This window comes from Xiphophorus hellerii, chromosome 13 (assembly GCF_003331165.1).
Source record: "Xiphophorus hellerii strain 12219 chromosome 13, Xiphophorus_hellerii-4.1, whole genome shotgun sequence".
NCBI classification, from domain to species: domain Eukaryota; kingdom Metazoa; phylum Chordata; class Actinopteri; order Cyprinodontiformes; family Poeciliidae; genus Xiphophorus; species Xiphophorus hellerii.
Genome location: NC_045684.1, coordinates 27,586,706 through 27,603,239, shown reverse-complemented (window position 1 = coordinate 27,603,239; position 16,534 = coordinate 27,586,706). Strand labels below are relative to the sequence as shown.

At 40.9% G+C, this 16,534-nt stretch overlaps 1 protein-coding gene across 1 annotated transcript in view; it reads right to left on the bottom strand.

Moving 5' to 3' along the window:
• Positions 1–16,534, bottom strand: part of foxo6b (forkhead box O6 b) — a 45,462-nt gene that overhangs the window by 4,435 nt on the left and 24,493 nt on the right. The window lies entirely within an intron of this gene.

The window sequence follows — 16,534 nt, the reverse complement described above, 5'->3', positions numbered from 1 at the left end:
AACCTCTCCTCTCTACACACGCTCACTGAGTCATAATATGGACATGGGTGCAGCCTCCACATCAAACTATCACCAAGGTTACAGAAATGAATCACATGAGGCAACCCAATCACAGACAGCCCATATCGATTGCAAGGCTTCCAAATATGAAAACCTCAGATCCAGCCAGAGCTGAGGAGGGAGGGATGAAGAGAGGGGGTGTGATTTGGCACGAGAGGTTGCGGACGAGCACCAGAATGAAAGGAAGAAACAGAAACACAGAGGGTTAGAAGAAGAAAGATAGGAAGCAAACAGGGTAAGTGACATGTTCATTTAACCTCCTTTTTAAAATCACGGCACAATTACCACGACCTTAGGCAACTACAGCATTTTGATGATGAAGTCTCTCTGTGAGGAGGGATGGAGGGGGCGGCTGTGGGTGAGCGTGGAGCGTGTTGGGAGGCTGAAGAATAGGCCTCTTTAGAACCATGTTTAAGAGTCTGAATGATGACTGTAAAGCTAATCCCTACCTCTGCAGAGGCATTTGAAGGCAATGCCAACCTGGAGCGAGTTGATGAGATCTAAGCTCGCCTAAAGGAGAGCTTACTAGGCTTACACATCATCTGTGTTGGCCAAGTTAGTTTAAATGCTGCTTGTTCATCCAGATTTTTCCCTCTTGTGTCATTATTCACACTCTCTCCAGTTTCCCCCCCCCCCCCCCCCCCCCCCCCCCCCCCCATCCCTATTGCCTTTCCTCTCTTTGCTTTCCCAACTCTTTTTGCTTTTCCTTTCTCCTTTGGGATGTTTTGGCAAGAGCAAACTTTTTAAGCCCAGCCTGAATGTGCAATCACACACCTTTTTCTTTTTCCTCTCTGGAGATATCTATCTATTCTGCCTTGTTTATTACCTGCACATAACTCACAATCTCTGTCTGCAGATACCTTGAGCTGTTCTCTATCTTCATTCACTCTCTGCCTCCTGTCCAATTTTCCTCCTCTCAGGCCCATTCATCTCCCTCTCGGTGTCCCAGCCTCTTTTGATCACAACATTGCTCATTCTCTCCCTCTCTCGCCAGATCCGCGCTCTCAGAAACCTCCCTGCAGCCTCAAACACAGAGCAAATATGAAAACCAAACATCAGGAGATGCAAATCTGTGTTTAACGGGAGAAAGTCCTTCTAACGGTCCCGAGAACCTTGTCAGAATGTTAGAAATGACACACTCTTTGAAACACCAGGGGATTTGAATAAAAATCCAGTGGAGTCTGCTCGTCGATAGGACACTTCAACGGGAAAGTAATTCAAAACCTGACCAACAGATCAAGAGAGAAAGCTTGGCCAACCTGGTGAAATGTTAGAGCAGTTAGCTAGAAGAAGAAGGCTAAGTGGCTTCCTACTGGGACAGTTCAAAGCACTGCCAACAAGAAAACCATCAAACCACATGACTGCAATGTGGACAGGCAGCTTAAAGAGAGAACTTCACTTTGTTTTCGTTGAATCTTATAGAAAGCACAGCATAGAGAACAGCAGGTAATTGGTTTGTCGGTGAGAGTTTACAGAAAGAATCCAGCTCTAAGTGGGTTTCGTATCACTGCTGTCCTGCCTACTGCAATTTTCATTCATGTAGGAAAGCAGTCATCCCCGTAGCGTGACTTCTAACAGGTAATTTCATCCCATCCTCCACTCAAATCACACAGCTCTGACTAGACTCTCTTCACAGACGTGGAAATTGGATTTTGAGATTCGCATTTATGTTTTCCCCCCTGAACCTCCACCCCCCACACCCACGCACACACAAACTCTTTAAAATATTGTGTGCACAAAACTGCACATGCTCCGTTCCAAAACACACTCAGCCTCCATCGCGGCTGAACTGAACGGCGTCGTAGTGCGAAAGAGGCCGCCGGTGAAGGCGACCCGCATCAGGTGATCTGAGAGCGGAGCCCTGACAGGCGACGGCTCTGGCTGTGGGTGTAGTCATGGCAACAGAGTAAACCAAAGCAGGGAGAAGAGTGAGGAAGAGGGGAGGTGATGTTGGGAAGGGAATAAACAGGGGGAGGAGGAGGCAGCTGATGCTGTTTGATGCTGCAGGCAACTCCAAACAGCCTTTTATCTGAGTCTGTCAGATTCCTGCTTCCAATCCACCAGGGAGGCTCAATCACCAGCAGTCCCAACGCCTCACTACCTGTACCAAGCTGTGATTAGCTGCTGTGTGTGTGCGTGTGTGTGTGTGTGTGTAAGGAGAAACCACTACAGCAGACTGCTCCTGTCTCCTCCTCCTATCTTGAACAGCACACTGAACACATGGCAGCTTATTCTCTTCTTTAGACATATTTAAAGTGAGGTTTTTTTGAATCATTCAGATTAATCACAAAGCTTTGGTTCTCTTGTGATTGTCAGAACCAGAGAGCAACAAAGAGCCAATAATTCAGTAAACTGTATAAATGTACAAAACATCGATATTCATGTAGGGAAACTGATCGAGATGAATCGGTTTAACGCGTCAAATGAAACGAATCATAAGGATGAAGGTGAATATGGAGCATTTCAAACTAAGTTAAACCTTTCAGAAGGGAGTTGATAAGAACAGGTGGAGGCTTTATTTATGCTATGTATGCTTCTTCAGTAACTCATAAAGTTTCATGTTTGTAACAAAGCTTCCAGATCCCAGTTTATTAAATACTCTAAATGTTAATTATTGGATTTGTGTCACAGCTTGTCTTGTCATGTTTGTTTTTGTTAGATATGAAAAGTTTTTGCCAATTTTTTAAATCACTTTTTCCCTCTCCTTTTATCCAGTTTTAAGCTGACATTATTAATTGGAAAGTGCTTAATAACTAAACTTTAATTTTAACCATGACATAACACAGAATGAATCAATCAGAAAACAAAATTGGAGTGGTGTCAGATTTGAGCTGTTGGAGGATTTCTCTTTTGTCATTTCTCTTGCTACCATTTGACTCATGGGTTGTTTACCCAGAATGCCCTGCAGCATAGTCCACTTCCTGCTGTTGGAGTGGTCTTCGGGACACTTGGCGTGACTTAGACTTATATGACTTCAAACTGCACCAGAGTTCACTTTTTGGTCCACATTAGAATTCAATTACGAATTTCCACCTTTCCAAACGAGCCAGACCTTCTAGGACACAGGTGTCAAACTCCAGTCCTTTAGGCCTCCTTATTGGGTCATTAGCAGAACTCTGCTAATGACCCAATAAGGAGGCAATTAAGCCATTTGATTCTAAAGTTTTATACCCGTGGCACATCTAAAAACTGCAGGACACCGGCCCTTGAGGACTGGAGTTTGACACCCCTCTTCTGGGCAAATCAAACAGAGTTTGATTAAAGCAGACTGAAAGGGACTGGTGGCCGTGAACCCATTATCTGCCACCAGGACGTTAGATACCGTATCTAATCTGTCATGTTATATTAGAGGCTAGCTCCCCAAACTTAAGAACTAAGATAAATAAAAACAGAGTGTGACACAAAGACTTTACAAAATGATACAAATGAAATAGCGTATGAAATTACAGCATGTCATAGTTTTCTGTTTCCACAATTCATTAATATATGTGACTACAGCAAAAAGCTCTCTGATATGCCATTGTGTGAAAGTACATGAATCTGGAATGGTTTGTTATGAGTACTAGTTAAAGTCAGAAAATGGAGGTCATCTTGGTAACCAACCTGGAGCCTGGACAGATCTCGTATCGATCATTATGAACCCACTGTTTATTAAAATAAAACTACATCAACAGTCCTTTAGCTGATATTAATGAGAAAAGCTACATTTTCTGCCCTCGTCCATCAAAGCCACTTGGGTTCTCCGTGTTCAGGATCACATTACACATCAGCTCAGTAGGCGTTGTTGTGCTAAAGAAGTTCGTTGGCCACTTTTATAATAATAATGAGGTAGTGAATCAGGGTCTCACTGACTGTCACCTGTTTCTATGGAGATCCACTGGATGCTCACAGCTTCCCACTTCACACATACTGTCCCATCAAGCAGTTGTACAAACACTGCCTACATCTAATGTAGAATGTCTTGCAAACTTATGTAGGCTTGGCTTTATATTATTGTGCATGACACTCCAATCAATCAATTAGTTAGATGTTGTCAAGGAAGTATTAAGCATATCAGTTGGTTTATGAGATTAGTTGAATTATTCTTTGTGTACGTTTACCTTGGCTTCCAGCCACAAGGGAACTAAACTTACATTTCTTTCTCTGTGATCACCTGCTGGTCTGTGGAAGCAATTGAAATGATGTGCACTTGTTCTCTGTTATATTTGATGTGGGAATTATAATAATTTATTTTTTTTTTTGGCCACTTGGCCATCTACAGCGGAGGTCCTCACGGCCCTCTGTCCTGCAGGTCTTGGATGTTTTCCCACTGCAGCACCACTGATTCAGATGATTGTGTTTCCTCCAGTTTCTGCAGGATCCTGGAAATGGCCCATTCCTTTCAGACCGGTGAACAGTAGCAGGGAATCATCTAAAACATGCACAGCATCAGCTCCTGAGGGCCAGTGACTTACTGGACTCCTCTAATGACAGCTGATTTATTTATTTTTTTATCTAAAGAAACAATTTATCTCTTACAAATTTACATGTGGAATAAAAATAAAGAAATAATAGACTACAAAAAAAGCTGAGTGTACTGTATAATTAGTGTCTTAGCTTTCCTATACAAAAGCACAGCAGACGACCTGTCACCTGTTCACTTGTGTTCCGTTATACAGCAGCGTACGTTCAGGTGGTTGAGCTGGACTCAGACTCTGAGTTGACATTCTGTTGACCACATCATGCGTCTGGGACTGTGGCTGGATGCCACCTCTACAGCAGTCAGACTCCTTCAGCAGGCAGCTGAATGCCCACATCCTCCATTTCAGACAAGCACTCACAGGCTAATTTTCTAGATTATTATTATTTTCAGCCCCTTGTCCCTTTTTATTCTAGGTAACCCAGCTAATGTTAATTATATCTATTGCAAATGATCTCGCTTGTGTTGCATAGCAACAAGGACAATGTAAGCAATACAGCCCTTTGCCTCTTGCAAGTAATTCTCTCAGTGGAGGATCGTGTGTGAGTGGAGAGAGACATCAGTGGACAGAAGAGTTCTTCAACATTCCTGCATGTGTTTGTGGATGGGCGACTGTTCCAGGACAGATGGGTAAGGCTGATGATGTATTTACCACAGATAACTTTCCAAGTAGACGCCTGACTCATTTTTATGAAGCACAAACATTGCAGAACACGACCTAGAGCGGGAACTCCAAAGAGGAGCACAAGAGGTTCCTGTTACACCCATGTGTTCTCCAGGTGGGTCACCATCCTGTGGGCTCACAGAAGGAACCTGGGTTCTGTTCTCAAGCTATCCCATATAGCCGCAGTCTGTAGCCTGCAACCACAAATGGTTCTCTGGACGTTCCACAATGGTTCTTAATAATTTGGAGAAAAATGTGCAGAACCTGCACAATTTTTAACGTGGTTAAAATACAGATATAGCAAATGCAGATGTTTTTGGGGGGATGGAATAAATCCTGGCTTAAATTTTCCACAACATGATACAAATTTTTCCCAGCATGATACATGACTTTTTACAGGTATATGTTTAAGTAAAATGAACATTGTTCTTTTATTTTATGAACTACTGACAACATGTCTCTAAAATTCCAAGCCAATATTTAGTGTTTAATTGCAGAAAATAAGAAATGGTCAAAATAACCAAACAGGTGCAGCCCATTCAGACCTCAAATAATGCAAAGGAAACAAATTCATATTCATTTAGAAACAATAATACTAATGTTTGAACTCAGGAAGAGTTCAGAAATCAATATGTGGGTGAATTACTGTTTGTTTTAAAAATGATCATAAATATTCTGTTGTATATTGCAGCTATTTATTTTTAAAATTTTGATCATATTCAGTCAGGTGTTTTGTGATCAGAACGTGAAGGTGAAGCTCTTCATGTAAAACAAAGTGCTGTATAAGTTGAAGTCAGTCAAAGCACTCATATCACGCATGCAAACAAATACCAGCATATGTATTTCACACACACGTACACACACATCATCAACACCACCCTCCCACCCCACCCCCCAAACTGGCAATCATACTTAATCCTCCTCCAGCCTGAGTAATCCCCGACAATCCAAGGCTAATCCTGGTTAATGCTGGGCACTCCTCAGCTGGGTTTCACCCTGAAACCACGGCGACAGGGTGGGGATTGGTCGGATCATGGCGTCCGAGGGTGGGCGTGTTGGCTGATGGACGGAATTGGTCGGGCAGTTATCGGTAGTCAAGAAAAACAAGCACAGGCTTCGACCATCTTCAAGCTTCATCCGGATTGACCCCGAGCTTTTCGTCACACACCCTGGTCTCTCTGTTGTCACGGCGCTGGTGACAAAACATGTTTTTCACCCAGAACGTTGTTGTCCCATTCACACTAACACAAGACTGTGTTGAGATCCCGAGGGAGCAGAGACAGGAGGGCACTGCAGAACGTGCCTACTGATTTACAAATGAATATAAAAATTCTAATAAAATAGACAAAACGTAAAGAGCTTCAAGTTTCAGCCTTTAATTACAAGGAGCTCCTGAGAAGTCATTAGCCCTTATTCAATCAGCTGTGCCTTCCGAACCTCCTGGTTCAATTCCTCTTAGTGGCTATTGATCCTGATTTCAAATGCAGAACTGAAGGCACCTTGATCCAGCTGCTGCTTAATCTGTCGCTACGGAGACGGAGGCCGCTTCGCCAGACAGGCTGCGGTACGCCACCCTGTTACAGCCCTGCTTTCCACTTCAGCAGCTGCGTTTCCATTACGAAATGTGCTCAAAAGTCATTAACAATGTTCTGCTAATGTCAAAAAAACACAATTTTGGGGTCGCTGTGTTTCCATTAAATAAGAGACACAATGAAAATCACACGAGAATGACTTTGTTCAGGTGAAAAACGTGTCTACTACTTCCTGTCTTCTTCATGGTTTGCACAAATGGCAGCATCCGGGTTGTTGATCATGTGTCTCGTGTGATGCAGAAAAAGTGTTTCCATTGCAGTTTTGCAAAAATAAACCAGTTTCAATAAGGTCAGAAACCCAGGTGCACCTCATCCTAGCGCTAAAAGTTTTTATTGAAGTTTATTGAGTGATTTAGGCTTTGTGTGTTTCCTGACCTTTTTCTGCGAACCACAGACATTACAGTGGATTATTAGTTGTTGGTTTTTTTTATTTGTTTTTAATAATAGTCACCATTTTATGAGAACTCCACACCCAACTGTGTTAAAATGAGGAAAACTGAGCATCTTGTGAAATTATAGCTGGTATTGGTTTTGTAAATAAAGAAAAAAAAGTTCATCTTTTAACACATCAACATGAAGTTATTATCAGCTGCAGCACTTTAAAATGATCATTTGAGCAAATGTCCGTCTGGAAGCAAGAACTGTAGACTTATTGAGCCAGTCACGTCTGATGTTCATAACTGTCAAAGCTTTTTTTCTCATTAAATCAACTTTATTTTCATAATTTCTTCTGAACTTTCTTCTGGAAAACATTGCATCATTTTTCTGCCAATAGTCTGAAAGTCTAAAATACCACAAAGACAGTAAAACAGAAAGTAAAATTCAAAACTAACTGCACAAACTAAACTTATCTTTAATTTAAAACATCTTTAAAACATCCACAGAACCTGCCTGATGTTGGTTGTTCCACATCACCTTTTCATCTATTATTTTAAGGATCCCTCTCTACTTTCTAACTCATCCCACAACACGTTCAAATTTTTATATATTTTTTGTATTGAACTTCCATGCAGCTCCTGATTAGATGTGGCTCAGCACAATCCGGCTGCGTGTTGTCAGGATTGCTCTGCTCTGCCTTGTCGAGAAGTAGCGGGACGAGGCGAAGCCCTTTTCTTCCTCTTGCTCAACCTTTATTTATTAATCCATTTCACACAGCCAGGAGTCATTATGCACGGTCCTGTCAATGGATATCTCTCTATGCCGCGCATTTATTTGATAATAAGCAGGAGTGGGGAAGAAGATAAAAGCGCTGACTGCGTTCATTGTGGAGCGCTTTCTGCAGGCGGGGAGACTTAAATGAGAGCATCCAGCCTCTGTGTGGGAATGGCTCTCGTCTGCAAAGCCTGTCTGGAGGCAATCGATGGAAATTAGTCAACGTTAAAGATTCACTTCCTGTGACTGATGTCACGGCTAGTGCTTGTCTCTTTGAAGAGAAAGGAAGAAGTGGGAGGCTGAGGGATTAATGGGGTTGAGGAAGGTGTGAGCATGGGGAGTTTGGGTGGGGGCTGTAAGCTGGGAAAAAGGATTTCATTCTTATGGTGGATTGCAGGGAAATAATAGCCTAAAACATCCAGAGGAATACAAGTGTAGCTCGGAACTTCAGAGGGACGCAGTAACTTAGCTTGGTATGAGGACAGCGCACCAAGTCAGTCTGAAGAAACGTGCTGCAGCTGCTGTCCACTCACACAGACATTACTCACTGTTCACTGGGCAGAGCAATAACGAACCTCACAAATCACAATATTCAAATATTATATATATATATTCAAATACTATACAAATAAAAATCTGAAAAGTGTGGTGTGCATGTGTATTTAGACCGTCCGAGTTGCAGGGTTGTAGTAGTTTGGGGTTTTTCATTGTAGTTTAGTTTTATTTCTCTGTGACTTTTTGTTTATCTAATTGGCTTAGTTTTAGTTAGTTTTTAGAATCCCGAACCAGAGTCTTTCTGCATGTTCTGCTACCTGCATTGATTATGACTGTTTAATAATTGTCAGAGATTTCAGTATCCATGTTGACAAGGCAGAAAACAGCGGCAAAAAAGCTGTGGGATATACTGTACTTCAACATGCTAAACACTGGACCTGGTTATCAGTAATGGTGTGAATATTTCCAGTGTCTCTGTAACTGATGTCTCCCTGTCTGATCATAAAACAGACTCTAATACAAAATGTTCTTTCACAGACAGCGCAGCAGAAACCTTTTATCAAATCTACTCTCCCACCTCGCCTCTATGCTGTAGCCTTCTAGATAACTTGGTAAATAATTTCCATCCTAAGTTTCAAGTGAAGGTAACAAGTCTTGAGTAGAGATATGAGCAAAAAGTTAGACCTTCAAGAAGCCTCTGTCATAGAGACGTAGTTGGACGTAAATGACCTAAAACTCAACTTCACGTTTATTATGAAATCGACAAAGAAAAACTCTGTAGCTATCACTCAACACTAAAACAAGCAAGGGAAGCGTTCATTGTGGAAATCATAAACAAAAACATTAACGATGCTCAAGCTTTATTTGCAACAGCTGACAGGATCACAAACCGTCCAGTGACTGTAGCTCCTGAACTGCAGTCTAACGACGCCTGCAATGAATTTGCCAACTTTTTTGCAGAAAAAAATTCTAAAAATTAGAGCGTTTATCTGCATATCCACACTATATCCAATATCAATGCTACACTCAAACATAACAAATGCAACAAAATGACTAAATTTCAACTACTTAACTATAAAAGCTTAGAAGAAATTATAAATCATTTAAGCTGAAGTTCCTGCTGTCTGGATGTTATGTCCACAACTTTCGGTAAAGTACTGCCTGTCATTGCATCTGATCTGATTGACATAGTAAACTCATCGCTCTCATCAGGTTTTCTCCCAGGCTTTAAAAACAGCAGTGATCAAACCATTGATAAAATACAACAATCTGGTTCTGCTCTGCATCAGAACCAGAACCAAACACGGAGAAGCAGGATTCAGTTATGCACCATAAATCTGGAATAAATTTCTTTAAAACTGAAAAACGGCCAAAACACTGATCTCCTCTATATTAAGGCTAAAACCCATCTGGTTAGAGTTGCTTTTGAACCATAATAAATGAAACATTGACCAACATATTTAACATGTATTAATGATCTTGATGATGGCACTTGGCACTAATAAAATGTGAAAACATTGAAGGGTGTGAATATTTTAGGAAAGCTTGATAAAAAGAAAAGACAGCACAGTTGTTAGGTCCTTTAGAACCAAGCATTTCCCCTTGAACTTGCCGGTCTGGTAGAGCTTAGATCTCTGCACTGTGTTTATGGTACAAGCAGAACTTTCTCTGGTTCACCTGCAGGAGCTGTGACAACCGGATCAGAGCCGGAATCTCCAGCAGCCTCCTAAAAGCGGCAGCAGTTACCTTCTCCTCAAAGAAAACCGAGGGACTACAGCCAGCCCCGAGGCGACAGAAGGCCTTTCATTCCCCCGAACTCCCTGTGGAGCCGTGGACTGAGCGGGGCTGGGGGGCTGCAGGCTGGGAAACAAGCTACTCAGGGAGCGAAAAGACAAGTGAGGAAAGGAAGAAAGAAAAGCTCTGTCTGGGGTTAACCTGAGAAAAGGTAGCTGAGAAAAGAGCCTGAGGGACCAGGGATAGATGGCAAGTCCAATTCCCAGCGAAGACGTCTCTAATTGGAGCTGTGGGCCGGCTGAGGCGGGCTCCCCCGCCCGCGTGCGGGCCAAGCCGGAGCCAGAGAGCCAGAGAGCCCGGGGGCAGGAGGAGAGGGCAAATAAAAATAGAGCGGGGAGATTAACGAGCATCTGAGAGCAGGACAGGAGATTGGAAAATCCTCACTGCGTGTCCAGGGGCTCCAGCCGGTTCTGGAGGCCCGATGGACCCACGGTGGACACGCGCACAACTTCCGTCATTTGCATGAAGGATGCCACAAAATGAAAGAACTCTGGAGGTTCTGATCAGAGTTTAACAAGGTTTATATTTATAAATAAAAGCCATCGTCTTAATTTGTAGTATGATATAAATATGATTAATGCAACTTCAAATATTATACGGATAAAACATTGGATCTGTTTTAGTTATTGTAAACTGAGGCCAAAATATAAAATGTGATATAAACGTGTCACTGGATGCTAACAACGTTCCAAAATAGACACATCTGATCAGTGAAATCTGCATTTGGAGGTTTCTTGGTATTACATTATGTCATAATCATTTATTTTTGGCTCTGCTGAACTTTTACATATATTCATTTTTCATCACTCTCTCCCATTGTCCTCTTAAAATGTACCAGCCTTTCATTTTGATGTGATAAACATGTAATATTAGAAAAGTTTTAGACCAGCCAGTTTTGCTTGGTTTAACCCTACACTAAGTCAGAGCGATGGCTATGAACAGACTTATCACTCACACAACATATTACATACTTAACTAGCTTGCGCTTATAGACATTAGTTGATCCGAGAACAAGAAAAGTGTCAAGTTCTTCAGCCTTCAGTTCAAATACTAAATGTATTTATCAATCTATCTAACAGTCCAGGAACCATATCTAACTGTGTACTTCAAATGAAACTCATTTAATCAGTCTTGGTGACTTTCTGTCAGCCTCTCTGTAGGCAGTTATGCTTGAAAATGATTATATCTGCTGTAAAGTCGACATTTTTCTTATGGCAACAAACTTCTATGTATTTCCCCACATGGATATTATTACTACAACACAAATACAAAAATGATTTTATTACATTATAATGCTAGATTGTCTATTAGCTGCCTCAGAGTTTCATTTTTCTTCTATCAGACATTTTTGCATTGCTTACAGACTTGTTTTGATTTTTGATCTAAGATCAGAGAAGTGTCAGACTGGACAGTCTTGCTAGGTCGAAATATAGACTAAATGAGATTATTTTGTCTCCATCCCCTGACTGATACTTCTAAATAATCTTTTTTCTGACTTCGTTGGAGTGTTCTGTAGCCTTCAAGCTGTAATGGTAGCAAGGAATACTGATTAAATTTTTTTGTCAAGATTGACACATTTTGTTGATCGTTATTGATTTGTTAAATCAATAAAAAGGGTAAAACATTCAAGGAGGTGAACATTTTTATAAGTGCAGCATGTCACCTTATTAACTGACATCATCATACGTTTTGATAAATGTATCATCCTTATTTGTTTTTCAGTCTGGATGTTTTAACCTGAGTGTAAAGGTCACAGCTGATGAGGCTGGTTCTGCACCCTGATCTCCATGGCGATCTCCTGTTGCTCTTTGAATCTCATCATCTTCCTGCTCCGCGCTGCACCAGCAAACAGGATCACCACCCCACGGCATTTATTACTACCCACTGAGAAACAGACCTGATTTCACCAACAAAGTTATACATAGACTTCATCTAGATATGAGTCAATGATAATCTGTTCATAGCTATGATATATTTAGACAAAGGAAAACATTTCTCTAAGCTTAGAACTAATGTCAAAAATTCATAAGGTTCCCAAAAAAAGTCTGTAAATAAGAAAATGTCAGAAAACTGAAACATATAGACATTCGATTTAGTGTTACAAAATGAACACTTTATTCTATTAGCATATAATTTCTTCCTTTTTCTCTTGGTAGTATTATCAATGTTTTTTTATTATTCGTGTGCTCTGGATTTCATCAGAGACCAAGTTCCGTTTGATGCCACAATAAGACGGCAGTTTAACACCAGGACTGAACAAACTGCTGGACATCATGAACGATAGCAGCCACCCTCTACACGTCGTCATCAGCAGCCAGAGGAGCCGGTTCAGTGACAGACTGCTGCTTCCCAAGTGCCGGACCAATAGATTTAAGAACTCTTTTGTCCCCCATGCCTTCAGACTGTACAATTCCTCATTGGGGGGGGAGGTGACACAGGACAGAGGGTGGAAGGAGTAGTGACCCCTTGTATTTTTCTCCATACTTATCAGGTCAAACCACATAGTGCAATACGATATCACTGGTCAATCTATCCGTCAAATTCTTATATTTTTTTTGTGTTGTATTTATATTTACTTATATTCTTATATTCTATATTCTTATTCCTTGTTTCTTGCATAATTTAAGGTTTTTCTTGCATAATTTAAGGTTTTGGTTACTCACATTTGGTGTGTACCTTAGTATTTAATTTGTATTTTGTATTCTTTTGCACTTTTGCTTACTGTGTGTTAACTTTGTTTTTTGCCTGGGAGCTGCTGGTAACTTCAATTTCCTGAGGGAGTCTTCCCAAAGGATCAATAAAGTACAAGTCTAAGTCTAAGTCTAAGTCTAAGTCTAAGTCTCATGATTTCTGAGCAAAACTGTTCCAGAGGAGGAACAGATTAACCCAGATAATATATATATACATATACTGTATATACGTATATATATATATACAAAATGTCATCACAACAATATTAGTAACCTGGTCTTGAACTAGTCTATATCAGCTGAAACTGGTCCCCATTTCACCTTCTAATAAACATGTCAGACAACACAACAGGGATCCACTACAGAGCTACACGTCTAAGAAACATAGATGTGTTGACGTATTATTAACTAAGAAATGCACACTGGGTTCCCCCCAACCACAAGCCCTACCAGCTCAACCTTTTCTTTTAATTTAGTGATTAATAAAATAAGCATTCAATGACTTATTTCATTACAACTTTTTTACTTTTTTATATAAAATATCTGAAGGTTCAGTAAATTCTTTGTCAGTTATTTTAACTGAAGGTCACTTTTCTCCAAGTGCAACAAAACCATTATTGTTTCAAATTCACACAAATTGTCAATGTAAATAGTGATTTCAATATTGACTAAATGAATCTTAATTATAATTGTTCCCCCGCTGCACCAGGTGGCAGCAGCACCATAATGAGCTGCTAACATTTTGCAGCTTGGAACATTCTGGAAACATCTTCACAGAAAAACTCCCCAGCTGTGTGTGTTTTTTGCCACACACACTGAATGGCGCCAGTGTGTTCCTATTGGTCAGGTGATCTGCCTATTCCTGCGTTTACAATGACCAATCACAGACAGTCCCGTGGAAAACAATCTGTTCCACAAGCATTTTGCTTACATAGAGACATATTTGTCTGGAAAGAGTGAGAGACTCACACCAGTTAACCACCATGTAGAGCAGATGGACCTGTGGACCGGGCTGCACAGTGCAGGCACAGCTAGCAGCACCGATGCCCTACAGCAGGGGTGTCAAACCCCAGTCCTCAAGGGCCACTGTCCTGCAGTTTTTAGATGTGCCACAGGTACAAAACACTGGAATGAAATGGCTTAATTAAATAGCTGGAGATAGGCACCAGCAGCCCTCCTGACCCCATTAGGGACAAGGGTGTAAGAAAATGGAAGGATGGATGGATGGACCTCCTCCTTGTGTAGATCAGTTCTCCAGAGCCTTGCTAATGACCTAATTATTCTATTTAGGTGTGGTGCAGCAGAGCCACATCTAAAAGTTGCAGGGCAGTGGCCCTCCAGGACTGGAGTTTGACACCTGTGCCCTACAGCAAGAAGATCCAGGGTTCGTATCCCAGCCTGGCGTCTTTCTGCATGGTCTGTCCAACTTGCCTTTGGGTGACAGTGTGTCTACATGGTTGTTTCCCCTGTGTGTCTCTTTGTTGTTGTTTTTACACGAACCTGATCATTAATTCATGTATCTCTTCTTAATCCATAATTACTTCACTTCATAAGAATCTGCACTGTGGATTACGATGTAGATGTAGATTTCTACCAGTAATGTCAGAAGATCCCAGTCCTCCAGTTCTTGCTAGCTGTAGCTTGCTCACACTCTTCTTGTAACCATAGCAGATATCAGGCTCTAACGGCTTCAGGACGTTTTTATCGGGTTTTTTCTGACGTAGAAACATGTTCATAGGGCTGGGAAATAAATTAATAACAATATGTATTGTGATAGACACATGCTCAATATCAATAGAATATACATTTGTTAGAATGTTCAATAATTTCACTGAAGTCTGATCCAGAACTGCATGGCATTCTGGGGGATGTAGGAAGAGGAGAAACTATAGCCACTCATCCTCTCATGGTTGCTAAGTTCAACATGGTTGGTGGCATCAACTAACGCTCTTTGGTAACCTAGCAACAACCTGTTGAGTAATTTGTACATCAACAGTTTTGTGTTTCTCCATCATGCCTCATAATCTCTTAAACATAAAAAGAACAGGGTGAGAGAATGGGAGAAGGGGAGAGAATGAGAAGAACAGCTCCGAAGGAAATCGAAGGGTCTCGTCACAGGGCTGGAGGTATTTCAGATATTTAAATTAAAAATTAACCAATAATTATTGATATCAACTGATAGTAAACTCTTATATCATGATGTGTTTTTCAGAAATATCACCAAGATCTAAGATGTGTATGAATATTAAAAAAAAAAAACATTTCAGTCCAGATACTAAAGCCTTCGGTTTACAGTGACGTTAACTTGTGCTGTGTGTTGAAAGACTAACGGTGGGAGTCGTGTTGAGTTGCATGGAGAACAAGATGGGCTCAGTCAGAGTAATGTAAGAGCAGAACCTGAACAAGTCCAGCTGGGCTGGACCTCAGTGGTTTCTGTGTCTCAGCTGCAGGACAGACGCAGTGACTGTAAAGCAAAACGAACCTGACGTACTCTACCTTGCATGTTATTACTCAGATTTCATGCCATGACGCAACACTTCCAACAAAACCTCACGAGTGCTAAAAATCCACTTAATTATAGTAACAGGAGTAAATGGGTCCGTTGCCTCCACCTTCGACTGATAAAGGGAGCTGCCTCCTCAGCTGTGGTTTCTTTCCCCCACCCCGGGCCCTCCGGGGGTTTTCACACACCAGGTGTGGCATCGTGACACCTCTGGGAGCCAAACGAGAAACCGATAAACAGGCCTGATCACACCTGCTATCAGGTCTCAAGAGAGCCCCTCCTACCTCAGTAGTCAGCTGTCACATCCGCCGCGCTCACCGGGGGCCCGCCGGGGGCCAACCGGAGGCCCACGCTCACAGGGGTCCGCACTGCAACGCCAGCAACTGGGATCCACGGTGAAAACCCAGTCACTGCTGGAAACAAGATCACCCGAATGGCTCTCTGGATACGTTTTTATTTTATTTTATTTATTTATTTATTTCAAATTTTGTCAAACTTTATGCAGACTGCTGAACGTTAGTGACCTTTTTATATTTTTATGTGCCAATGACACATTTGTTATCTTTTATTTTAATACAATAGTTTCGCAATATAATTTTGGGTTTTTAACCCAATTTTCTGTTTAGATTTATTCTAAATGTCAAGTTTTAGTATTTTACTTTTAATTTTTTTATTTATTAATTATTATATATGAAATAATGTAAAAAAAAAAACAAAAATACACCTTTTTCTGTTATTTGTGTCCAAGAAATTTATTTGTAAAGTATGCACACAAAAAAAACAAATTCAAGAAAACCAATGCTCTTTTGATCCTCCCAGATTCAGAGGATACATTCAATACACCACAAAAAATTATATAAAAAAATTAAAAGAAAGCATGAATATGTGTTTTGTGTTGTAAGAATTGACGTTAACACATATTCACGAAAGCATTTTAGAAAATGGATTGATACATTATTTGAAAAGGTTTTCAGACTTTCAAAAAAGAGAACTTGTTTTATGTTTGACGGTTTAAATTCAAGGAGGTTTAGGAAACTGGGAGAATAGAGTAAAAAACATATTTTCACACAAAATATGTCAATGTTTTGTTTTGTTTTTTTGCTACAACTCTAGAGTCTCCAAACA